Consider the following 26,656-nt stretch of genomic DNA (forward strand, 5'->3'; position numbering starts at 1 on the left):
CTAATTAACATCTGCAACGTCATTATGGAAACATATTTCTGACTTCTTAAATTCCTTCAATTCCCTCATCCTTATTGCCAGTAAATACGCTTCTTCACTGTTCAAGATTCATTTTAAAGAGTTCAAGGTAGATTTTAAAACAATGTCAAGGAGTTTTAATAATCCCTCTCCTCGTTCAGTTATTGAGTTTTATCGTTATTACTCCATTCAGCCTGTAGTAATTAGGTTTACAAATTCTTTCACGTACGACTTCATTAATTTATTACTACTACCTTGATTCACCGTCAATGTTTGCGTCTCCATGGTTACATGTCCAGAAACCTTCATAATACTTCCAAATTAAGATGCACTAAATTACAGTCAAGGTATGATGATTGTCTTTTTAAACCAAAAATGTCATCGCTTCTGAGATTAGTTTTATGCCTACATAGTAACTACTAATTTCGTTAAGTTATGCCGACATATTAGGTTGTTACAAGCCGTCTATCCGTATGTCTTCATTACTAATTCCCATAATGAACGTGGTTTAAGCCTAGAACATGAACACAGTCCCAGTTACAATGTTTATGTGAACAAATTGATTAAATAACTCACTCCACTGAAGAGGGTCCTCTTCAAGATCTAGTTGTACGCTCAGCTGACATCCCAGATTCCATTTCTCATGTAAATTTTCCGTGTTTTAGATCGTTTCAAAGAATCCGAGGCACTGTGTAATATTTTTTTAATATGGTGGTGTTTTATACAGTAAAGGAATTGTTGGCCCCACAGTCCAACCCTGAGGAACACCCCTTGTAGGCTATCCGCGATTGCCTATTCAGTATATTTGCAACTGCCCTCCATATGTGGAGGGCAGTTGCAAATATATGAATTGGGCGAGGCATTTATCTAGCACGGGGAGGTAGAAAATGCGTACAAAATTTTGATAGGATGGCCTGAAGGGAAAAGACCACTAGGAAGACGTAGGTACAGGTGAGAGGATAATATTTAAATGGATATTACGGAAATTTGTTTGTGGGATTGTAGATTGGACCAATCTAGCTCAGGAGAAGAACCCGTCTCTGGCTGTTGTAAACTCTAATGAACCTTCGGGCTCCATTAAATGCTTGTACTTTCTTTGGGGAGTCTCTCTACAAATGAAGTTTTTTGAATTCTATAATTAATTAGGTTCATTAACGTCTTGCAGAAATGTACATAATCGATGAGTTGGGTTAGCTTCTGTAAAGTGATCGGTTTCAAGCTAGGCGACGGTATTCGATTCTGTCCAACGTCATGGAATTTTTTCTTCCATACACGATATCCAGCCAGAACATTTTCTTCATTTTTATTTATTGCTCGCGCGGTACTTGCCCGCCTGTCTCCCTCCTCCATTCCCATAAAAATTCAGTATTTAACAAACACTTCGTCGTGTGACTAGTGACAGGACTTAGCAACTGTAACCGTCCTCTTTCACACACGACTCGCTGTTTGTTAATTGTAGTCGAAACCAGTGGCACTCATGCGGTTACACCTTTCACTACTTAGAATATGTGTGGAAGAGATTGAAGGCAATTCTGGTGATGGGTGTGGGTTTGTCGGCGAGCAAGAGTTTCCGACTCCCAGGGAATATACTGGGACGCCGATGGTTGGGGCGGTTTTTGCACCAAGGAAGCGAATTCTCTTGTCTTGGGAAACTGATAGACGACACTGGGATGTTCTCGGAGAAGTATACTTTTATTGTCTCTTGAGACACACAAACGTATATATGCAGAACCACACTTATTGTAAAGTATCACAATGATTCGGCTGTTTTTCTTTATGTAAAATTTTACGTTTGAATAAAACGTGTCTGCTCGATTGGAGAACCAAAACTTGAGAGCCCCCCGTAACCACTTGCTCTTTAAATACTCCTGCATTACGTAATTGTTATTAAATTTGAATTAAATGCGGCGATCTGATTCGTTCCCCCATAACGGTGGGAACGCGCCTATAAGTCGTATTAAAATTCCATTGGTCAGTCGCAGTGATTCTATGGTCATAATGCAGTCGTCATCCCACATCTGGAAAGGGTTGATTCCGAGACTGGGGTGGCTTAAGTATACGTTTTTTAACAATTTCAACGATTGCGAAACCTTTGTTTATTTCAGGCTCGAGAAGAGAAACTCAAGCGACTTAGTATGGCTACATTCTTTCAATTTAATACATTTAACAAGGTAAGAATTAATAACTCAGTCAAATTGAGATGAAGTAAGGCGTTCCAAAAAACATCTAATTACACCTCCTTCGTTTATATAAACCAGATTAACATGCCAAAGCCTGGTTTACCCCTCATCTCAAGGTTCAGCCCGTTCGGGAATCGAACTACGAACTTGGAATGGCACACAACTGAATGTTGAATTAAGAGAATCGACAAAATAAAGGGGTTAAACCTGTGCCAGAGAGATAAAGTATGCCAGCGCTATTACACTTTTAACTGAATGAAGGAGAAATATGTTTCTATTGCAGGTACAATGAAGTAGAAAAACTGTTGTAGAAAATACTTTTACTCCAGACTGCATTATACATTTCGATTCTTGTACCATTCTATCTCCTTTTCTTGTTAGTAAGAGTGTTATAAATTATGTATACCTATCAGTTCATCATTGCAGTCCTTTCTCAGATAAGCTGACTGAATATTGTTCGAGTCGCACGATCAAATCTTCAAGCTGGCTTTGACATGATCTATAAACATTTCACTACGAACGATTTTCAGCGTATATTTCATCGCGATATTGTTATGAGTTTCTTGTTTCCTACGGTATAATAAGCAGGATTTGTCTTAAAACCGACCTTACTTACAATGAATTTTACCTTTTTCTAGTATACTCTGATTTCTTAAATGAGTTTCTGACAACTTATCATGACGTAACCATTTGTACGCTGTGAAAGAAATGTCTCTTTAAGTCGGTTGAGAGGTTTTGATTTTTTTTTATTTCGCTAGCATTCGTGAATCCCTAAAAGATTTGTAAAATTTTAATGTTGTGAATCAATAAAATTAATAGGCCCAATTTTCTCCAGCCCAGAAGTGTTTCGAACACTGTCGTCGCAAGAACTGACCCTCAAAGTAACTGTCATATGATTTTGGCTTTTCCTTCATCGGCACCGCTAGCTAAACACAAAATTATATTTTAAAGCATCGCTCTGTTCGTTATTTAATTTGTGTAGTAAACGTCTTAGTTCTTTATTTCCTTTCATGTACGCCTAACATTTGCTATACCCTAATGATGCAAGGACATTGTCAAGTTTCTGAAGACAGTCAGTGGAGCTGACATTATTCGTATTTACGTTGTCACTCTCTCACCCACACGCTCACATTCACTTGCTGTTACACATTCTCTCCTTCTCGTTCGTGCATTGACACACTCGCTCACTTCTCCTTCCCCTCTCAAGTCCTGCTCATTTGCTCCCTCGCTTGTAACTCCACCAACTCCTTCAGACATCCCACACTCGTTATTGTAAAAGATTTGACTGTCACTGCTTCAGACGAACGGGAGTACGTCGTTACAAGTCAATTATGTTCGGCAAAACAGTGCCGCCCTAACTTCCTGAGACTTAATCAGTCTATGGACTGAGCTATTCGAAGACTCCTACTGCAGTTCTCAAAATATTACAAATATGGTGTGGCGGCTAGCAACCACGAATCGTAATCTGCAGGCACCGGATTCGACTAGAGAGCTCAGAGGCCGGGTATAGTTTATGAGATTATTTAATGTTTTACTCAGTTTCTCCAGCCAAGTTCTTGTATATTTCTCAATCAGGCCACGATCTCTTTCTTCCACAACCTTCCCAAATCATTACTGGGTTTATCCTCCCCTGAATTTAACTGTATACAGCCTATGAATTGAATAATCTTCGCTGAATAAACTACAAAACATTTAAATACAAATAAAATAAACAACAAATTACCTGAATATTAACCACGTAATATATATGTATGCCGATACCCACAAACCTTCCAGCAACAGAAATATAACAGTGACTCGTAGTGGAGCGGTTAGGGCAATTTAAAATAGCACGGGGAACACAGTCGTCTGAGTTTTAGCGCTGTGAAGCTTGGTAGAATTTTACTAACTTTCCATAGGCCCTTGTTGCCTCCATTATCATCGCCAATGATGGTGGCAGCAAGGACCACTGAAACGTTCTAAACTACCAGACTACGCGACGCCACAACCCAAAAGACAACCATCTTCGTATTTACCGTCGTGAAAATCTCAAATTCTGCTTTATTAAGTAGTGTGGGTAAAGAATAGCCCGCAGCTGAATCATTATTAATCTCATCAAATTATAGTTACAATCGCTAACTAGGTAAATAACTGGTACGGCTACCGCTGCTTTTAACTTATGAGCATTGAACTTCAGGTGATTTTCAGAGAGGCGCTTTATAAAATAAAAAGGGACCTAGCAAATAAGAAACGTTTGTTGAAATATAAAAAAAAATTATTCCGTTACAAATATCAGCGAGTAATCGGTTGTTCCGAGAAACAGTCTAATAAATTGCAAGGGTGTTTGACGGAAACTTCTGATTTCGTCACTGGCGTCAAATTATCTTGAACTGTATTCCAGATGTTCGATCAGTTGGGTTTGAATTAGTTATAATAACTATAAACGTAGCAAAAAGCCAGCGTAACTGGTTGTAGCAACAATTACAAGGGACAAATATAGAAGTTCAGATGACATTCAAACGGTGCATTCCGATTACTCTTCGCTCCTGTCATAGGCTACGTAATAAATCCAGCATTTACGAGTTGCATGGCAGGGCCACATTGCAAGGCAAGACAAACATTATATCCCAGTATAATCGAAATCATTGTATATCTTAGAGCTCCCTATTGCTACATTATATATATCTCAGGTTACTAGTTTGCGAGACATCCCAATCTATGAGGCTTTTTAAAAACGTGATGTGAATTATAAACCAAACTAGAGTAAATGTTAATTCTCATTTATCAATAGTATCCTAGCCTTACACTGAGTTGTATAAAAATGAGTCGAAGGACTTATAATTGGTTTCATTGCGCTCGAGGCAGAAAACTAATTAATCAGACAATCAACATTAGTAATGTAACAGAAGTTACATCAGAATCAGTCAAAGTACTTGCTCAGTGCACATAATAGTTTAATTTGGGCTTCAAGCAAAGAATTAAGGTAAAAAGTAAACCATCCCGCTACATGCCAATGTTGACACTTAGGGGAGAGGAGGTATAGCTCCTTCTTATTCTCAGCCTCGGCATTAGAATGGGGGAAAATGTTAGCAGCACGCGCCGGCTACGCTTTATCCCCGGGATATGATCCCGGTACCCATTGGACAGAAGGCTGGGAGGGCTCCAGATCCGATCTGGACCAGAGGTTACAAGAAAATCCTCTTTCTCTGTCTGGGATCGAAACCCGATTGCTCAGCCCGCAGCCAGTCACTACACTGACTTAGCTAACCGGCTTACCAAATTATTAAGGTTTCGGTACATAAAATAAAATAAATTAAAATTTTTGAAATTAAGCAAATTAGTCACAATAGACCCTGTCGTATAATAGAAGTGCCAAAGTCTAGTATGGAGATTTAACAAAATGTGCCTAAAGACTCAGATGATTTATACAAAGTTCATTAAAGCTTTTGTGAAAATATGCTTTTAAAATGAACCAGACGCGTGTCTAAATCCACTTAGTTAGTGTGAATGTCAATGATGATGCTCTGCTGCATTTCAGGGCTGAAGATGGTGGCAGAATATTCCTCCAAAACGATGCTATCTACCAGTAAGTTTACGCGACGTTACAACCCAGAAGACAGACCAGAATCTACATTTTCATCGCCATAGAACTTCAAATCTCATTTGGTTAGTGTAACCAGTTTGATTGAAATCGGTCAGGTAGTTATGCGTTACTACTCTTGGGCGGCCATGCTAAATTAACATGTTGGTTTCGATTTTTTTAGAAACTTACATATAAAATTTTATCTCTACATTCATAGTAACCAGCCTTTAAGAGGAAACTTCGATCAACACGATCGATTTCGGATTATAATTACAAAGTGAATCACAGCTGTCAATGTGTGTTTACCTTTCTGAATGTGTCATAGTAATGGGAAAAATGTGTCCATCTGATCTTTTCCCATCTCAAATAGAACTTTTGACTAAGCTTTCAAAGCTTTTAGACTTCTCGGATGACGTAAGGATTAAAATTGTACAAGGAAAGTCTCTGAAAATATTTCCTTTTTTGCAGCAGTCAAAGTGGGGAGACGCGTGTATCCACATAACATGCTTTAGGGGCCGTAAAGATATTATCAGGTCGTTCCCTTAACCTTGATCAGAACCGAAAACGTTCTCGGCAGTACTATTGCACCATTTTCCTAATTGGAAGGCAATTTTAGTAGGGAATTATCAATTAAACATTTCACAATGGTCTAGAACGGTGATTTGCTTGAAGACGCATATAGTATTATAGATAAGTGAAAACAATTAGTAAAATGATGAATATTCGTGTAGCTGTGTATGACATGAACATATGCTGTGAGTATCGAAGGAGAATAGAACTGGTTCAGGATCGTGTCCAACGACAGACGTTGGTATTAGCAATATTTAGCCTTCACATTCCACTACCATAATGTTAGTCATACTGCTTCAGTTAAAATAACCTTACATCGATTACTACAATAATGTTTCAGACAGCACAGCTGTGAATACACAGGAAGCCGATGTTTGTGGTTACCATATCTCACGTACTTATGACACACACACACACACACACACACAATCTCTCTGTAATGATTAATATCGAACACAAATTTCAATCACCTGTTTAAGCTCTTGTGGTAATTGTATGTACCACATACTTCAACATTCAATAACTCTTTACAATGCCAACAGAATGCATTTATCAGCTTTATTTATGAATCTTATAATGAACAGCTATTATTTTCTTAAATATCATTAACCAATTATCTTTGTAAGAGAGATGCGTTGTGTTTTCTTTGAGGTAAGAATTGAATTATTAAATTTTACTTGAACGAAGCTCGGGTTTCAAAGTTTAATTAACTGCATTATCGAATTTATATACGAGGTTCAAAAATTTCTGCCTCACATGTTTTATCTCGGCCAAAAAAGATTTGAAACAGCTGAAAGTTAACGTACATAAATTTTTAAGTTTCGCGCATTTGATAGTGAAGTTTTAATAAATTCCGCCAGATAGCATGGGTGTAATAAGTTTTCAAAATGGCATCTGATAGTGAAGTGCGTTACAGAGAGCTGCCATCTAGTTCTTAACAAGTGAGGAGGAAACAGTGGGAGATATTCATAAACGTTTAAAAAGTGTCTTAAGGAGACTGCACTGCCCATAGAAGCACAGTTCAACGTTGCGCGAAACTTGTGAGATCGTCAGAAAGAGGGAACACCAACCTGGATGACGAACAACGCAGTTTCATCAGCGGGAAAAGTGATGGCTGCTGTGTTCTAGGACATGAAAGGGCGATTTTGGTCGACACTCTGGAGAAAGGAAAAACAACAAATTCCAAGGCGTAGCGGAGGGCGCAGACAACGGAACAGGTAAATCAAAATGTGTTTATTTTTTTTCTAGTATAAGCACATCGCTACTATTTCGCATTGTATTTATATTTAAACAGCAAGCAACGCGTGTTAGAACCAGACAGGTAAACCTAGATCACAGTGTACTAAGAAGACAGTGGATCTGATCTCTTTCGTCTCCCACCTCTGTCCAGATCTTTTACGTTCCCACGCCCTGTCTCTTCCAAGGACAGTTTTATTCTGCATGTTAAAGGTTCTTATGAAGAACCCATTACTAGTGTACTTTTAACTATGTGGATGTTTACATCGGCCCAGTGACAAATTTTACATTGAATAAGTTATAAGTGATTCCAAAACAGACAAAACAATAAAAGGAAAAAAAAAGTGGATAAAATTTTTGTTAATGAGAGGGCAGATCAGTAACATTAATAAGTGGGTTGCGTTTTTTGATTGATCCCTCTTCCATGGAAACCACCATACAACTTATACGAGGTCGTTCCCCATAGGTTAATAACTATTGAGCAGTGGTATTCAAACGTTTTTGTTCGCGTACCCCCAGATATAATTTCTCTTCAACTTTGTACCCCCAAAGTTGTTGGTGTATAATTCAAGTTATACATAGTATATAATCAACATCAAAAATAAATTAAATAAATTACATAACTGATTATTCAGTGTTTATCATAAAATAATATTTTTTTAAATTTCACGTACCCCCTAAGATGTCTTCGCGTACCCCCGGGGGTACGCGTACCCCAGGTTGAATACCACTGTAAAAGAGTATGTGTTTTCTAATAAGCAACCGATACCTCCTATCATATGAACATTTAATTTGAAACGATTAGAATTTCCACATGGACATTTTACACAATTTATGTTTAAGCAACCAGGATTTTAAAATGTGTGTTTTATATTTCAGAAATCAGTGTGTAAATTTAGTTTAGTGTGAACTAGGTCACTTTAAGCCCTCATCTGTCTATGCTTCTTCGTTCTGGAAAACTAACCCTCTGTCTGTCAGGGCTGTTAAATCGGGCAGAATCCACCCTTGAAGCTTTTGTTGACATGCGACTTTCAGATCGTCAGTAACAGCATTTCTTATGACTACATAAGACAAAGTACGGATATGTTCTTGCTGTTACTAATTTAAAGTTTAGATCACAAACATTCCATGAATTTAATGATGATGTTAATGGTAATAATACAGGTTGTTTATTTATGTACGTATGTCGAGAACATGCTAGTATGTTCACCGAACATTCTTTAGCGCTGTGCTTGCTGACGTATTATCACTAGCACAGGTTAATGGGATGAGCGTTAAGATTTATTTTCTTCTATTCAGAAACTTCTTATTAATTCCTATAAGTGACGAAAATATACAGCGTTGTTATTACCTATGCGTTTTCAGTACACCCACAATTTTAAAATCAAATTCCGTATTCCACGATACTCATAAAAGATGTACTGCTAATATCTTCTCAATCTATTCATGATCCGACATAGTAATGAACACTGCAAGTAAAACAAATCGTCAAATTGACCGCCAACAGTTACTTCCGAATTCTACGTTCTTTGTACAGCGGTTATAGGCTAATTAGGTTTATAAACGTGTAGTTTGTCTCGTATAAATCCCAGTCCATACAAATTCATGAATCACGTGATAACAGCATGGTGGAAATCGCCAGTTCATCATGAGACAGCTAAGCACAGTCGTACAAACGCTTCCAGTTAAACATGCCCTAATATAAATATACCATCTCTTGAAATTCACAAGCTTTTTTTATCGTGTGACTAAACAATTGTATGGTCTTTACCTCAAAGGGTCTCAGCACTTCCGTCAGGATCGGCAGGTTTCAATGGAACCTGTTAAGTTTTACATCTGGAAAAATGTATAACAAATTTTTTCTCGAGAAAATATTACAGGAGAAACAAAATTAATCAGAATACATTAAACACAAGAAAATAATAATTTTAGACATACATGCACACGCGCGCGTATAAATTAACTAACCCCACGCGCGACACACCGGTAAGATATCGAAGCACACGTGCTACGTCCACACATCTCCGACTTTCACAGCTTGTCTTCCAAAGAAATATTTTAATATTTTCTCCTCTACCTTCCAGGGAATACATTTCAAAGATTTTCGCGCACCGAAATTCTGTAAATATTTCTTGTGTATTACACTCCTTACTCGCAGTAGCCTGCGTGGATTTCACAAATCTTTCGATACTGGGCGGCCTTTGTAAGTTCACGTTCCGCGTTGTGTAATATCCTCTACTCTCAAACTGCTTCACGTTTCTCAGCTTCTGAGGAATTTGTTTTTGAACATTGGAACTGACATTCTTTACTCAATGCATGATACCATGTTTCACACTCACACAAAGCAGGAAGCAAATTTATTGATATTCATCGCGTTCACCCCCACGCACATAGGTTGTATGCAGTACACATACAAAGTATGCAATATAACGTTAGTATTTTGGAAAATATATAAGATTTCGATATTTCTGGTTCTCGCGGCAGCGAGTATGAATGATAACTGTCTGATGCGATGAGTAATTATCGCTCTTAAATCGTCGGTCTCTTCTTACGAGATCAGACAGCACAACATTCCAGAAGACGGTCTTTATGATTGTAACAGTTTGTAACTGAATAATGAGGAAGTGCAGGCAGATATATTTCTTTCCTATCTTGGTCACAGACCTGATTACCTTTCTTATTGTTGTTTCAACGTACAATTCTTATATTTTTCATTAACCGCAACTTCGCAGGGTGTATTTATGTCATCACGTCATGCTCGTTATTGTTTTATGCCACGTCTATGTATTTAAATTGTTATCAAGCTTTTGAATAAATTGAATTTATATGCTACTTAAATGTTGTGAAGTTACCTTGTGCATAAATAGCCATACATGAACCAGTTTTACATTGAGCCAGTAGAATTAAATCACACCTTGAATATATATGTAAAGTGATTCAAAACTGAAGACAGGAACGCTAGGGAGCAAATTATTGAAGCTGTGTAGTTAATTGTACGAACAAAATTATTTTCTCAGAATATTATTAATTTTCCTCAGACAGTTGCAAGCAGAAGTAGTAATTTTTAAAATCGTATTTCGGATATATCAAGTTATATCTCGTCCCTGCTGCTGGTCTGATCCAATGTCGAAATTGAAAATGGCCGCAAATAATAGATCTTCATGGAGGCAGAAAATTGAGGAGGCCAAGGCCCGATATGGGCTGTACAGGCATTGGATGAATAGATGGTTATCTCGTCCCCGAGGCCGGCCATCTTGTCTGAAGGTTTTGTAGTTTTCCTCAGACTCTCCTCTCAAATGCCAAAATTGTTTCTTAAATTAAAAAGTGTCCACTTTCTTTCGTTTAGTTTCGATTTATTATTTACTAACCGTCCCTTCTTTTGACAATAAACAATTTTATCCACTGAAAACGTTGTTAGATAGCGGCAATGAATAAGTAATCTTTCCTGGTGCCTAGACAATGTAAGTATATTTGATGAATATAGTTGGCTAAAGAAAACATTAAAGTATAAACGTTCAGGGCGAAGAGTAGGATAAAGACTGAAATTATTCTCAAAATGTTGTCTTCAGGCCTTCACATACTTAAGGATGCTTCGTAAGTGATGATAAAGAGAAGAATAATAAAAAATAATATTAAGTTTTTTGGTTCTATTCCGTACTTTGGCTTATTTCTCTGTGACATCTACTGTGAGCCATGATGGAGGCCTCGCTATGATAATGGCAAATGGGATTAGCCTATTTGCAGAATGAACATTTTTTGTTTCGCTTTTGTAATAATTATTTATTCCTCATTAAAGCTATAGTTTTACCAACCGAGCACAAAATGAACAATGTTGTTATCGGTTTTTAATTTTGTTTCATAGAACGGAAAGATAAGCTTCGGTTGAACGACATTGTATCCTTTTTTTTAAAAATGTGACCCATTGTATATAAACATGTACCTAAAGTGCACCTATTCCGCATGGTGCGACGCAACAAATTTGACCATAAACTATTAGTTGTCACATCGTACCCAAACAACGAACAATCCATCAGAAATAATGCATCTCCTACTTTAATAATAATCATGATAAGTGACTTATAGAATTACAGCAATTTCTAAGAAATTACTATTCGTATCTCTAAGCTCGGATGCCGACAACATATTGTGACTATACTCAACCACTAGACTGCATTTGGTCATGAAACAACGCGTTTCTGACAGTTTTAAACTTCCGGACTTCCAAAGACTTATTTAAAAATTCTGATATCTTTTCTTCCCTAATATCACAGATATACATAACCTATTTCTTTCCACATTTGTGAATCTAATTACATCAGAAGATACGTGATGGATGAGACATTAAAGACGGGTGGTGAGATTGAGAATTGCCTACAAATGTTTGGTCAGAAAACATCAATAAAGAGACCACTTGGTATCCCTAGGAGTTATTGAGAAAATAATATCAAAATGTAACATGGAGAATGGGATATGATAATATGAAATTTATATATATATTTCTTAGGATGAGGTCCAGTGGCTAGAATCTAGTTCGAATATCGGCCGGGTTACTGATAATGCTGACTGAGGCTTTGCGTGGTTTTAATCAGCTCCTCCAGGTGAATTATGGGGTACACTGAATACGTCCTTGCAAATACTTAAAAAAAATTTAAAATGCATGATCATATTTACATTTCGTGCGACGGTATAAGCTTCACACTTTGTTTGTGTATTTGTCATGTATTTGATGACGCTGTAATCAACCATGTCCCAACAGTTTCGAATAATTGGTTGATTAAGGAAAGCTTTTATATGTTGCTCAGGGTTAAGTCAGACAAATCGTCATTTTATTCCAGCCAGCTTACCTGCCAGGAAAAAACCTAAACAAATGAACGAGGTGGCTAGGCACATTTATCTACCACACAGCTTATTTATTGTTTAAGAATAATCGAAATATATGCTTCCCAGAATACATGTAATATCAGTAATCAGTACATGAAAGATTTTCGTGATAATTCATAAATAACAATGAGAGGGCATTACTTCAACACTAACAAGTAATTATTTACAGTGGCAGGAACAAAATCTTGCGTTTCGCCTACATCACTAGCGTGCGGTCAGAAAAGAAAAACAAAACGTCATAGTTACTATACAGGTCGAAAACATTGCCTAAGATAGCTAGCAACAAAATATTTCCACTGGATACTTAGACGATCCGTTCCTCAGTGCCTTGAGCATCTGCGGGTCCCAACTTTCGTTGGCTTTGATCTTTTAGACATTCGGTAGGACTCCTTGGTCGAGTGATCAGACCGTCGCAAGGCCTCTACCTGTACACAGGACAGCCCAACACAGAAATACGCGGACAAACATCCATGGCTTGAGTGGGATTCGAACCCACGGTCCCAGTGATCACGCGGCCACTGTGACGGCTTCTCCTGGATAAAAATGTTTATAATTTTGACAGTAAATGCTTTCTCACTACCTCTCCCACCCTTCTGGTCTTCTTGCCCTTAGTCCTGTAAATAAAATTTGTTATGGTAGCTCATTTTTCCAGAATTTGAAATACCATTGATTCGTTGTCCTATCTTACCGATCTTGTTCCTACTTTAATCCAGAACTTTCTTTTAAGAGTCTATAAAATACATCTAATTATCAGATGTAAAGTAATCGGCGAAGTTGGAAAGAAGAACGAATTATTGTACCGCTCCATGCAATTCTGACATTGTAACATTTGACATTCCCGTAAGTGACTCTAATGCGATACTTGAAGACCACCTTTGAAGCACGCATTTTCGGCGAATTATGAACTGCACCGCTAGAGTTTCATTTGGTTTACTTAATGCTCTTGTCAAGAGCTCATGATTAGTGGACAACAAATTCTAAGTGGTCGTGGCATAATTAAGGTACAGTTGTCTGAAGGGGCTGAGGGAAACCACGAAAACTCTCAGTCACGACAACCGGTCTCCGGACCGAGATTTGAAACCGGGACCTCCCAGACACGAAACAGGAGCTCTAACTACTGAGTCGCAAAAATCAATGATCTGCGGTCAATAAATAACCTAACAGTCATCAACATGCAGGGTTCTAGCCTGTTATAAACCATCATAATGTTCATTTTTGATTCAAAATCAGGTATGTCGAGGTTCATATAAAATTGTTACTAAAATTGACATTTTGTCTTTCATGTGTCTGTGTGTTGAAGTTTCGTGTATTACATTTACTGTAATATTGCTGTATTGTTCTAAGATGGCATCTGACAAACACAGAGCGCTGTGTACTGAATTTGAAATAGTCAGTCACTAGGGTAAAGAGGGGAAATATGGTCTTCTTGTTTCCCACGTAGTGTCGCATTTAGTAACCGCCTTAAGTTCAGAGTAGTCAGAGCCATTCCTTATGAGCCGAATACATAACAAAAAGGCCTTGTAATGGGTAAACACGACGAAATATTCCTCGAATCATGCAATTTATCATTACTTGATTTTTCATTTTAAAAGTTATAGACTGAAGTATCCCATTGGCCCGTTATTGGTGTAAACAGCACGAAGTATGATCGCGTATTGTAGCACGGACTCATTGTCAAAGTTGAAAATCAGTCAGGGATAAACACAATTAATGCAGTGTACTTTCGGTGTCTTTTAGAAGAAGGGATTATAATCCTTTCAGAATTTATGTAAATTAAAATTGTCAACATGATATGAAAACAATTTCATGTTAAGTTTGGTCTATTCTTTTAACTACATTACAGCATTAAAGAAATTTAAAATAACTGATTTATTCTTCAAAGTGATGAAAAGCCGTTATTTGTTACTCGTGATAAACTCTACCGCACATTTAAAAATCGTGATAGACTTAGAGGCATCTTGCAGTTCATTTGGACGTTTGAACACCATCGGAAGATGAGAAAATGTAACCTTTCCCAGGCAGTGTTCTACCAAGTAAAACCAAACAATGGTTAAGTGCGAGACAAAATTATTTATCCCCTGAAAAATAATATAAACACTTTAAATTGTATTAGATGAAAATGTTTGGACAAAAGCAAGAAGAAATAAAAGGATGGAAAAAATGTTACAATTTTTATTCTTCGCCTGTTATTGTGAGGATAATTAAGTTAAAGAGGACGCGATGGGCAAGATATGCAGCACATATTGGGAAATGAGAGTTGCGTGTAAAGCTTTGGCTGTAGACGGTCAAGATACGACGCCAGGTGGGAGATATCTTTGCTTATAATTGGGAAAGAGTTCTTCATTAATCTTCGTGATGTGGGGTGTAGAGATAGGGCTGGTTTAAACCTGCTCAGGCTAGGGCCAATGGCGGACTTTTTTGAACACGGTAATGAACCTCCTCTCCAGATTTTTTAATATCAAAGAACTTCTTAATCGTTTGGGTTTTCTACCATCTTTGCAAGAAAACCCTGAGCCATGCACTTAGTTTATTGTCCATCTTATTAGAATTTTATTTCTTTTCTGTAATATATGGTAGTATATTATTGTAAGTTACGATTGCTTCTCTGCCAAGTTTAGATTATTGTTTCAAGATATTCCGGCATTTGTCTGATGACTGATCGAAAAATGAAAACCAACATTCCGATTCTCGTGTCTGAGATTCGAACCGGTTACCTCGATAATAATTCTTCCATTCCAACGTAAAATGTCATCAATTAAGACATTGGACTTAGCTGGTTGGTTTTTGTGTCCGCGGAGTTTTACTGAAGTACAAATACCAATTGCTGCAACAGACACGAGGACTCTGCCATATATGTAATATTATATCACCATTATGTCATCTGCTGCATCATGTTCATCTGTCTAAGAGGTAGGAGAGTGCGTTTGGACATATGTTCGTGACATTCGCATTCCTGTAAATGAATGGAGACGAGCCAAGTCAACAGGTGTTAACATTTAGTTCATGCAGGATTCTCGTGCAGTTGGCGGGCGGTTGGCTGATGTGTATCACAGCTGGGGCGAGGTGTGTTCAATGTCAGGGCACGACACGCTCGTGGTAATGCTTCTGCCAACCACGCCTTTACTCAGCCGGCCGGATAACCAGCTAAGAAGGATGTTCAGATTTAACAAGAAATACAGATCATGAAACAACACTTCCGCGCGATTCTTATCTCATACAACACGCTGCGAGCTTGGAGCCGGGCCAAGTTTCGATACAAGGAAGATAATATCCTAAACACAGAGTAGAAGATACACCTCGCAGGTCTCACTACGAACTTCAGTCGGCCGATAGTCGGTTTGGTTTATTTCACTTTCAGAATCTTACTGGTGAGATCCGGTTAGCGATCTTGTAAGATTCAAGACTAGGAATTACAGTGAGGCGGTTCCTTTATCATCCTCAGTGACTCTAGCACAAAAGTGGCACAGGGAAACATACCCCTTTAGTTACAAACATTATTTCTGCTGAATAAGAATTGCCACAGTCCGCCATATCTTTTCAGTTTTAAGAATCTCAGCCTCCACCAAGAAGCGTATGTCGTCTTTTTTTCTGTTATACTTGCTGTAGTGCTTTCAGCGTTGACTTATTTTATAGCAGAGTGAAGTATTTGTGGCAGCTTTTCAAATGTCCCGGAAACATAATCAGCCAGTAAGAATCAATACATATCAATTTAGTGAACATAAAATTGAAGGACGGGACATATGGCCAACATTGGGAATGAACACATTGTTATTGGAAAGCAATAAGGGTAGAGGCCATTTGGGGTTCTTGGGAAAACATTGAAGTCAAATAGGACAGAGTTCAGTGCCGAATTTTTGTGAACAGCTATGAAACTTCCACTTCTATAAAAGATGGTCATTATGACCATCAGGGCGATTATTAACCTATCAAGGAAGAATATAGCCCACGGATAGAAGAAAGTTAAAAGCAGATATTAGCTTAACACTAATATTCCATCAGTATCCAAGATTTTCTTCTTCAAACAGGTCCGTTTCTCCGATTTTGAGATTCAGAATTTGTTATTGCTGTAACACAGAACCCACTAATTTGATGGGGTTAATCTGTAATGTAACAAATCGATAAATGATGTTAGGAACTGCATAATGAAACAATACAATTTTCTGAAGAAGCGGATCATTTAATCATATGATATACTTGTTCAGTGATATAAACGTGGCATTTCTCATTGATGAATTTACGTTATTTCACATGAAAATCTATAATCTTATTTTCACGAACCCTCGTTCATATCCTCATTGAAGTCCTGCATCTCTCCGTTAGTCACTGGCACACATCGGACTTCTCTCAAAATGGCTGGTAACATATTTGCCAAGCAGGCAAAATTTCACAGTTCCTGCCTATCATCCAAAATTTAAAGCAAATGTTTAAAGTATGTGTTAAGTAAATTTAATACACCAGCACAATATACTCATGTCAGCGGTCACTAAGGTCAAATTAACTTATAGATGTCACTTTGTATCCTCTTATACCGTCAGCCTTGTAGCATAAATAACATAAGTAAAATGTGTGCCAACAACCATCAGCACAATTTTAATTAACATGGTTTCTCAGTCCGTGGCCAGCATTCGACCAAGCAACATATTTCGTGCGGCCCGCGTGCTTTTTTGTAACATTTTATCACTCTGTACAACCGAAGTTAAAGATATATTGATTTTAGTTAATGTTTAATAAAGAAACCAAATAAACAAAAGTACTGAACAATTTTTTGTAATGGGCATAGGTCTGTGTCAACTTGTCAATTTTAAATGGTTCTGACAATGGTGTGTATAAATGAGGGGTCTCCAAACCTTATAATAAATGGCTCATTTGATATATAAGTCCACGCTCGCGAGCCAGACTTTCAGTACAATTGTTTTAATATAGGCGCCCAATATATAAATGTGTGTTACTTTTGTGTTAAAATGGTACATGTTAAATAAATTAAAATCTTTACTTAAAATTCGTCCCATATGTCCGTTCTAACAATCTTTCACGAGACGTGAATCATAATGGTACATTAATGGAATAAACTGTGATATATGAAAGTATGATTTGGCCTATATACTTCATATCAAACAAATTTTTAGGTTCTTCATTTGTCGCATTTGTAATCCATGAACTCTTTGATTGTATTCATTATAAAATTTAAGAATGAAAATGTTAATGCCTTATCGTAGACTCGCCGGCCCGATTAAATGGCTTTGCAGACCGTATCCACTCACAGGCCGTACTTCAGAGAGTTCCGGTCCAAATGAAAGACAGATGTGAACAGAAGCTCTCTGTTAGCAGGGAAGGAAAATAAAATAACCACAGGCTACAGAATATGATAGAAAATTAGATTATTAGATATTAATTTCCCAACAGAGTAAAACATGTTTGCGTATTAAACCGTTGAACCCGATGATCGTCTAAATATTAAACAGGATTTCAATATTTAACTGGTTAACGCCGTTTGAGGAAATAATTTCTGTTTACACTGAGAATCACAATCTGAAATTACTGACATTTTACGAAACCAGTGAAATACCGTAAATACGGAATTGTGGCAGATGCTGAGCAGATAACGCAGCGCTGTTAACCGCGCTATATTTCCCGGTATTCGCAAAATTATCGAACATAAATACCAGACATCGCAGTAACAAAATAACATCTAACGAAGCTGTAACAAAGATAAAGCCGATAAAGAAAGATCGATATTATGTTATTTAGCTGATATCTCTTGGGTAGTTTATCGGGGCTCTTTCTGATGGGAGAAAGTGGTAGAAGCTTGTAGTAACTACTCACCTCCATCTACTTCCGAGGTTAAAAATGAGAGCCACTATACCACTGCCCAAGCTTACGACTTCAGACCTGGTGGTAAATTAAGCACAGGGACAATTGCACAGTGAAAGAAGGATCGAAGTGGAGTTTGTGGTAGTAGATTATTTGTCATGGCAAACTTTATAATTCTGGATGTGTTGCAAATTTTCACCAACATGTTAAAAAAATCAAATCAGTTTGGTTATCTAAAAAAAACATTCAGAACATTTCTATAGTGCTACCGATTGAGAAATTTATCATAATGTGGCTTGTTGTCTATCACCTGCCTATTCTGCTACTAGATTAAACATTTGCTTTGATGAATGGTATAAATCAAATTCAAAGCAACACACTGACTTACCAATTACGCAAGACATAGGGAGCGGTAGACAGCTCGGCTCCCACCATCCACGAGGCGAGGTCACCGGATGTGAACCCAACCAATGACGCAACTGTAAGAGATTAACAGCGCTAGCTAAGAACTGGTTCTGGCTCTCGCTTCGATGAAACGCCACACAGCAGTCATTATCCTCTTTCGAAGAACTTTTGTACATTAGCTGCTCTGTTTCTACGCGTTCAAATTAGAAGCTACAAATCTAGATCAATTGGAAGGTCGAGAATCAATTTATTTGGTGGTTTCACTCCCTCCTGCCAATCGAATGCAAGAGCAAATAAATTTTCCAGTAGCGAAATCAACAAACCAAGACTGGTAAAGCATAAGATGAAATTTGTAAGTACTTTAATAGAGTAAAATATAGAAATACGACTGCAAAAATTGTATATTGGGTTCTCACGGCGGTGAATACGAGGTGCTACCCAAAAGTTCGGGGAATTTGAATTCCACGCGCGAACCGGTTGTGGAATGGCCTGCCGCCGCTAGATGGGGCGAGCAGTACCCAGTGTGAATTAGTGTGCCAACATCCGTGAAGGCGAGAGGCCTCGTTCTTGAGTCTCGTGCGTTTTTGTAACGTTGTGTTGTAGTGGTTCGGCGATTTTTTAAACCTGCATAAATGGTAGATTTTAAGGAGCAAAGAATCTGATTGAAATTTTGCTTTAAGCTTAAAAAAACTGCTGCAGAAACCCACCGCATGCTTGTGGAAGCATTTGGTGAAAATTCTCTGAGTCAAAGTAAAACTTTTTTGTGTTACAAACATTTCAAGGATGGACGAACGACTGACGACGACGATGAGCGTTCAGGACGACCATCGACAAGCACAACACCGGAAAACATCGCGAAAGTGCAGATCGTAGACGAACAATCATTGATGTTTGTGCGATCGTAGGAATATCGTACGTGTCCGTGCAACGCATCTTGTCAGACGATTTGAACATGAGACGCATTTCTGCAAAATTTGTGCCGAGACTGCTGAGCAACGACCAAAAAGAACATCGCGTTGCTCGAACTGGATATTTCCCTTTAAAGGCCATTATTTTCGTTTTATTTAATTAGATCTTAAAATTTAGTTTTGAATGCATTATTTAAGTATAATAAAGATCTTTGCAGTTCATCGTCGCTTTCTTGAACAACAATTTGGTCATCTGCAAACAGCAATATATTCAGGGCAACCGTTTCTTTTAACCATATCCCTGGGTTACTTCTCGTCTTCAATTCTCGAATGACATCATCTAAGTAGATGTTGAATAGGCTTGGAGACAGACTACAACCCTGACGTACTCCCTAGTCAATTCTAATATCTTTTGAATATCTTCCTTCCATATCTAAAATTATTGTAGTATTTTGGTATAGAGACCTAGTGGCATTTATTAAATGTCATGGGTAGCCTTTCCTCGACATAATTTTCCATAGTGTTGCTCGATTTACGCTGTCAAAAGCCTTTTCATAGTCAATGAAAGCAACACGTGTCTCTAGATTAAATTCCCTACGTTTTTATATTATTTATCGAATGGTAAAAATATCCGTACAAAATCGACCTTTTATAAAACCATTCTGTTCTTCCAATATTAGGACATTTAAGATATTCATAAGCCTCTTATTTTATATTTTTACATATACAGTGTGTCCGTAAAATAATGGTGGGGTAACAAACAGTCATAGTTTTGGAACAAAGCACGATAGAGACATGAAACAAACGTCAAAATAAAGAGAAACTCTCCAAGAATCTTACCTGTTCAGTAGATTTCGATATGCGCTCCTTTAGTTGCCCTGCAGACATCAAGACGATATTCAAGCTCTTGCCATACACGAAACGATTAAATAAAGGGGATATGATGTCCACGCGGCGGTAAAGACAAATATGTTTTCCTGGGATGTCGTTGGAGTCGTAGGTAGATACAAACGTTTTTGAAGAACATACTGCCTCCATCGTCAGTCCAGCCCTGAAAATGGTAACGGTATCTTTCCCCAAAACGCTTATATTATTTCAGCTACAAAGCTGTCTTGAAGATGGAATCGGTAAATTTCCCCGAAACTCTGGTACCTACGATGTCACAATCCAGAACATTGACAAATCAAGGAGGATTCGATGCACAGGGATGTACAAGGCGTAGAGGAGACGAGAAATTGACATAAATGTTCGCAGGGCTTTAAGAGACAAATGTCCATCAGTTATTCATACACTATGTTCAGAAGTTGGTGGAAGGAATAAAGTATTAGAAACACTCGCTGTTTTCCTGGTGAATGTTATGGATCCGAAGGATTGGGTTAGACTGTGGTCTTACGAGCGTTATACTGAAGTAGTAGATATCGTGGTATTAAGTCCTACAATGCCTACTGAGTTTATGAGGATAGCTAGCTTTTGCTTTAACAACTGCCTAACCTTGACAAGCCCTGCGCTTACGTGGGGATTCTCAGCAAAGCTTGCCAGACCAGGGCGCATTTGATTTCTGCTACAATGATGCTTTAGATCCCGTGAGCCGCTCAAATGAGGGGCTCGCTGAGCCGATATGCAGCTCATGCGGAGGCGATAAGCAATTCAGAGTTCGGATTACATGACCCTCCGCTAGAGTTACCAACATCACTCAGTCCCTAGATGTTAGGGGGAATTCTATATAGCCTAATACTGAGTTTAACAAGGTTTGTGTCTGACCTTACAAATATGTAATAAATGCTTGATTCATGTATTGCGAAGTTACATACCAATATCTCTCCGTTCCTTCTCATCCAGTTCATCGAAATCTGTGTAATGAATGCGACAGATTTCTAGCCAGCATGCGTACTTCTTTAACCGGTCGCTATACTCTTGGGAAGAGGAGTCCCAAGTGGATGGACGTTCACGAACATTACATATAAAATGCTCCATTTTCCATTTATTTTAAAAAAAATCCAAGCACAATTACGTATTCAACACATTATAAGAAATAGTAATATTTTATAGTAGAAATATTATAAATGATTAACAAATATTACCTATTACAAACTACTTACTGAAGTTTTTTCTTTCCCACAATGTGCATCTCCCGTGTAAAGGCGTTGGCTAGAATGGCTTGATCTGCAGCACACGGAGCCTCGTGTGCAAGGGTTTCATCTTACAGCAGATAAAACTCTCCGCGCCAGTAGCCGCTACTAGCGGGGAGAGCTGCATAGTGGCTCATAAGCCGCTCACACAGGTTCACTGGCTCTCGTGCGAAAGGGTCCAGTGCATTTTGCTTGGATTTCTATCCCCAGCAGTCGCTTCAGCTCGCGAGAGCCGCTCACATGAGCCACGTGGAAAGCGCTGTTACTTTCAGACAAGCGGCGCAGAATGTCATTACAGTAATCTGACGAGCTAGTGATACGCAGTGCTTCAGTAAGCGCCACGCGAGTGTTTATCTTCACGCGTCGGCCTCCTGACTACCTGCTGAAATTGTCTTCAGTGCCCGCTGGATAAGAGGCAGGGTGGGCCTGAGAGTCTGTCTGGGAGCTGTGCAGAAGAGAAAAAACACTGCCCTTCCGGAAGCCGAACCCCGGTCGTCCAGCCTGTAGCCTAGTAACTGGACTAACTGAGCTATTCCGGCTCTAGCAAAACACGTGACAGCAAGAATCTGTCACTGCCCCCCCCCCCCCACAAATCTAAGAGTCATAAGGCAGACATGTTCAAGAAAACAATGTCACGAAACTAACGTTTTACCATGTTGGTATAATGGGCAGTAACGCTATGTAAACTTGTAGGTAGATGCCGACGTTTCGGAAAAACATACTGACTCGATATTAAGATGATAATTATGTATAAGGCCACGCGGCACCTCAACACAGAAGACCAACATCCACATCTTTCCCGCCGTGAGAATATTTAACCTCGTTATTTACGTAATTTTTTATAAAAACATGGGACGTAACAGATTATGTTTTGCTACTTCAGGCCTATTCAGTTGAATTTAATATGTGCAGTAAATAGGATAAAGGTTTTCCTCTATTCTTAAATTAATATGTCTGATATTTTATGTATATTTTATCGGGATATTGTCAATCAAAACGTCAGTTTCTCTCAGCTGTGCCTTTGCTTTCGTCTGCAACATTTTTCCTGAACAATGAAGTTTGTCGCACAATATTTTGTAAAACAAATTACAGGGCAAGAATATTTAAAAAATGTCCACTGTCATTCACGTTAAAACTTTCAACCTCTGGCTGCTGTCAAACCTTTAATTATAATGCGTCGGAAGTCCTTTGTGTGAAAACGTCTCGAATTAGTTAATTGTCCCTTACGCATAGTACACAGCATAGCATGAGTGAATGCAGGAAAATTTAGAAAATGTAATAATAATAATAATAACAAAATTTATTTCAGAAATAGCTGCTACCAGAGGATCAAGGTTTGTCTCAGGTACATAGAAGTAAATACCCTGTAAAATGGTGAATAGGTGGAATAATAATATTAATGACAGCAGCAAAAAGAAAGACTGTTCTCCCTAATCACTTTCTGCGTGAATCATTCAACACATTTTTCGTTGTGATGGGTGATCATCCACATGCACTAAACGCTGTATTCAACCTTAATGTAAACAGACAGTCCCGCTCGGTCTAATGCATGCAATTTTAATCACTCCTTGGATGTCATATAACATTTTACAACAGGTTGAAAAATAAGCAATAATTCTGACACTACACGCAGTAACATTCCGTATAAGGTACAAGGTTATCTGACAGTACAATTTTAGAGATTGTGAAAGGACTCGTGAATTATTATCAAAGAAAACAGAAGAACACGTGATTCTGTTCTTAGTATTATTTCGTCCTCTTGATTTCCTGATCATTTCTATTTAGTACACAGTGTTGATGTGTAGGCTGTTGTATAAATGACAATTTTTCTGGTGCGGATGTTATTAGGTCGGAACGTTCAAAAAGTCAAACACACACCTTTCGTAATCCGAGTCTTTACCTCATTAAATGAGGTGTCTCGTAATTTTATTCCGTTCACTTTCCGGGATGATTTCAGGAAATAACTTGAATCTCTCAAGAACCATGATTAGTACTTTACTGTCAATTCTCATTCATCCTCATAGCCTAAACCGTCTTTAACATGTTGCAACCGCCCTTCCGCTGACTGTTTTTCTTCTTACTCTGGTTGCCCCGGGATCAAAGCCAGTAGCGTGCCCGGTTTGCTTGCGGTTACAGCTTGATATAAAGCGGAAGGATATAAGGGATAATAATTGGGGTAAGGTTTGTCGGCGAGCAAGATTTTCCGACCCTCAGGGATTATACGGGGACTGTGATAGTTGGAGCGGCCGTGCGCCAAGGACGTGAAATCTGTGGGGATGACAAACTGCAGACCACACCGAAGTCACCTTGGAAATATTTCACCTTTTAATTCCTTTTAACAAGTTATTCTTATTTTTGGGCAGCGCGATGATTCGGCTGTTGTATTTTGATCTTGAAGTTTAATGAATCGAGGAGAAACTGTCTGCTTGCCTTTAAGAACCGAACTTTTAGAGAGCGAGCCCCAACGCAACCTCGCTTTTTATATTCCCTGATCGTAACAGTTTTTGAATTTTGAATTGAATATGACAATCCGATTCGTCCCCCAAAAAGTCACTTATGACGTCGGAAACGTGCCGAACAGCCACATTCAAATTTCATTGGTCCGAGTCGTAGTGGAGCAGCGGTCATCTGGCAATCGTCACTTCACACCTACTAGGGCGCCCCAAACCAACGGTCACTAAACCGAATGTTGGGGGAAGAGACTTTCACACGCCAGGATGGCGCCACTCTCTTTCCCAATGTGATACATTGGACAAAGCCAAAACTTAATAAAATCACTCAAATTTTGATGAAGTGAGGTGTACCAAGTATCATCTAATCACACCTCCTTCGTTCATATAAACCAGATTAATATGCCAAAGTCTGGTTTACCCCTCATCTCAAGTTTCAGTCCGTTCGGGAATTGAACCACGGACCTGGACTGGCACAATGTTGACTTCCAAACAGTTCTTGCTGGGCATAAAATTCGTACTGTAACATACCCCTAACACTTAACCCTACACTGGTAAATGAAATCAGAACTCTTACCGTAAGAACCGCGTGACACTCCGATGGCGCTCACAACCTCAAGCATGTTTCCTGCTCCAGCCGTGGTGTTGGCAACATTATTTCGCTGCATGGAGATTGAACCTCCAATAAACGATATAGACTTTGACCCACAAGTGAACCTCATGGCAACCAACGTGTTAATAGAAACACCACATCTGAGCCAAAAATGAAACAAAGGCTCTGAAGCAGGCAAGAAAGAAAGGTTTTGCGCTGTATCTGCACAAAGGACGTTGGCATGAGAACGATATTGAGTTTGATCTTGTGATCGTCCTTAGGTTTATTTGCATCGAATCGGAAATTACAGAATAAGTCTTTGGTTGTGTATTGTTTTGGCAGTCTGTACTGAAGGTTTCAGTGTGAATTTATCTTTGGATTGGACTGATAATTAAGCCTGTAACTCCTGCTTTATGTAAAATTGGAATAGGATTTCAAATTTCTTCAAAACGGTTCACCATATCAAACAATTGACATTTTAGATGAGTCTATTTGCTGCTTAATGTCTGCTCTTTACATGTCAAAACCTAAATTCAACTTGAAACTGACCTCTCCTGTTACCTAAGAATTACAGTAATAGGCTTCACTAATTAGGTCTCCAAAAGTAGGCAGTAACTTTGGCACACTATTTTCCAGGTCTCATTTGTGGGAGAAAAGTGCACGTTGGCATTATACAGTTGCATTCCAAGGGACTGCTTGTTAGTTAGTTCTGCTGCTTCTTTACGAAAAAATATTGCACACGTTAACATCACGCTCGTCGCATTATCAGGAGGCTGCAGCCTCGCTGTCCACCTCTCGACTTTTTCACCACTAATAATCACATGAGTGAAATTTCTTGTACCGCGGTCCTTGGAACTGACACGTATTAGGATAAATCGCGAAACACACTCGCTGGTAATTTTGTCGTACACGTACCAGAATGTGTACAATTAAACAGCTTTTACCACAGAGCAAAAGATTTCCCCATTCTGGTCTTTTAGTTTTCTGATGAAATTTACAAGATTCTTCATAGTGATAGCAATAAATCACAGCAAACTTCCTACCGTAACAGTACACACGTTTATTATGTTGTTTATTTATTTTCCTGGGATGTTCCTCATCTTCACAGGACCACACTTATATTATTCCATATTGATAAATCATTTCGGTAAACTAACTAACTAGATGCCTTATCGAACCCGAGGGTTCATCACCGAATTAACCAAAGTCTTGGGCCAACAAAATTCAGTCTTCTTCAACGCCTATCTCCCATAGATCACGCCTGCTTTATCTTCCCATCTACGTCTAGGTCTCCCCAGCGGTCTGTTCCCCTCAGGCTTCCCAACCAATACCTGGAGCACACCTCTTGTCCCACCCATGCTCGCTACATGCCCAGCCCATCTCATTCTTCTCGACTTAATCACCCTGACAATACTGGGGGAGGAGTACAAATTTTTAAGTTCGTCATTATTTAGATTTCCCCAGATCCCATCGTCTTCTCTCCTATGCCCAAATAATCATTTCTGTATTATTCCTTAAAATGTAAACCTCCATTTGCTTCCTAGATGTGTTGCTTTGTATACTCCTCCGATTTACAGTTGGTGCCCTGTGAATTAATTACTTTGAATCCCATATCTCAGCAAAAGGTAATACATTTATGAGACACGTATCGAATACTCTGGCTTCAATGATTCACGAGTTCTTTTCACCCCCAACAACAAATTAAGAAATTTGAATTCATAAATGTGTGATTGGTAAATACACACATGTTATAAACCAATAGCAAGAAAGTTGCTATTGCGCCCAACCACCATGTCTACACAAAAAATAAGAAATCTAGAATTTCGAAATAAATTACACGATATAATTTGTTACCACATGCTCAAGTTTATGCTCAAATGCATGTCCTAAGTTACCAGCACTGTGGCTTACAGT

At 38.5% G+C, this 26,656-nt stretch overlaps 1 long non-coding RNA gene across 2 annotated transcripts in view; it reads left to right on the top strand.

The window, feature by feature from the left end:
- The window catches only part of LOC110827518 (uncharacterized), a 108,781-nt gene that overhangs the window by 7,751 nt on the left and 74,374 nt on the right, over positions 1-26,656 (top strand). For both annotated transcript variants that reach the window (XR_015533823.1, XR_015533824.1), the window contains exons 2-4: positions 2,124-2,189; positions 5,716-5,843; positions 7,343-7,547. This is a non-coding gene — a long non-coding RNA (uncharacterized LOC110827518). The remainder of the gene's footprint in view (positions 1-2,123; positions 2,190-5,715; positions 5,844-7,342; positions 7,548-26,656) is intronic.

The sequence above is a fragment of the Zootermopsis nevadensis genome, unplaced genomic scaffold, assembly GCF_977971745.1.
Source record: "Zootermopsis nevadensis isolate Lab colony 2312 unplaced genomic scaffold, Znev_1.0 Znev_ptg000006l, whole genome shotgun sequence".
Classification (NCBI taxonomy): Eukaryota; Metazoa; Arthropoda; class Insecta; order Blattodea; family Termopsidae; genus Zootermopsis; species Zootermopsis nevadensis.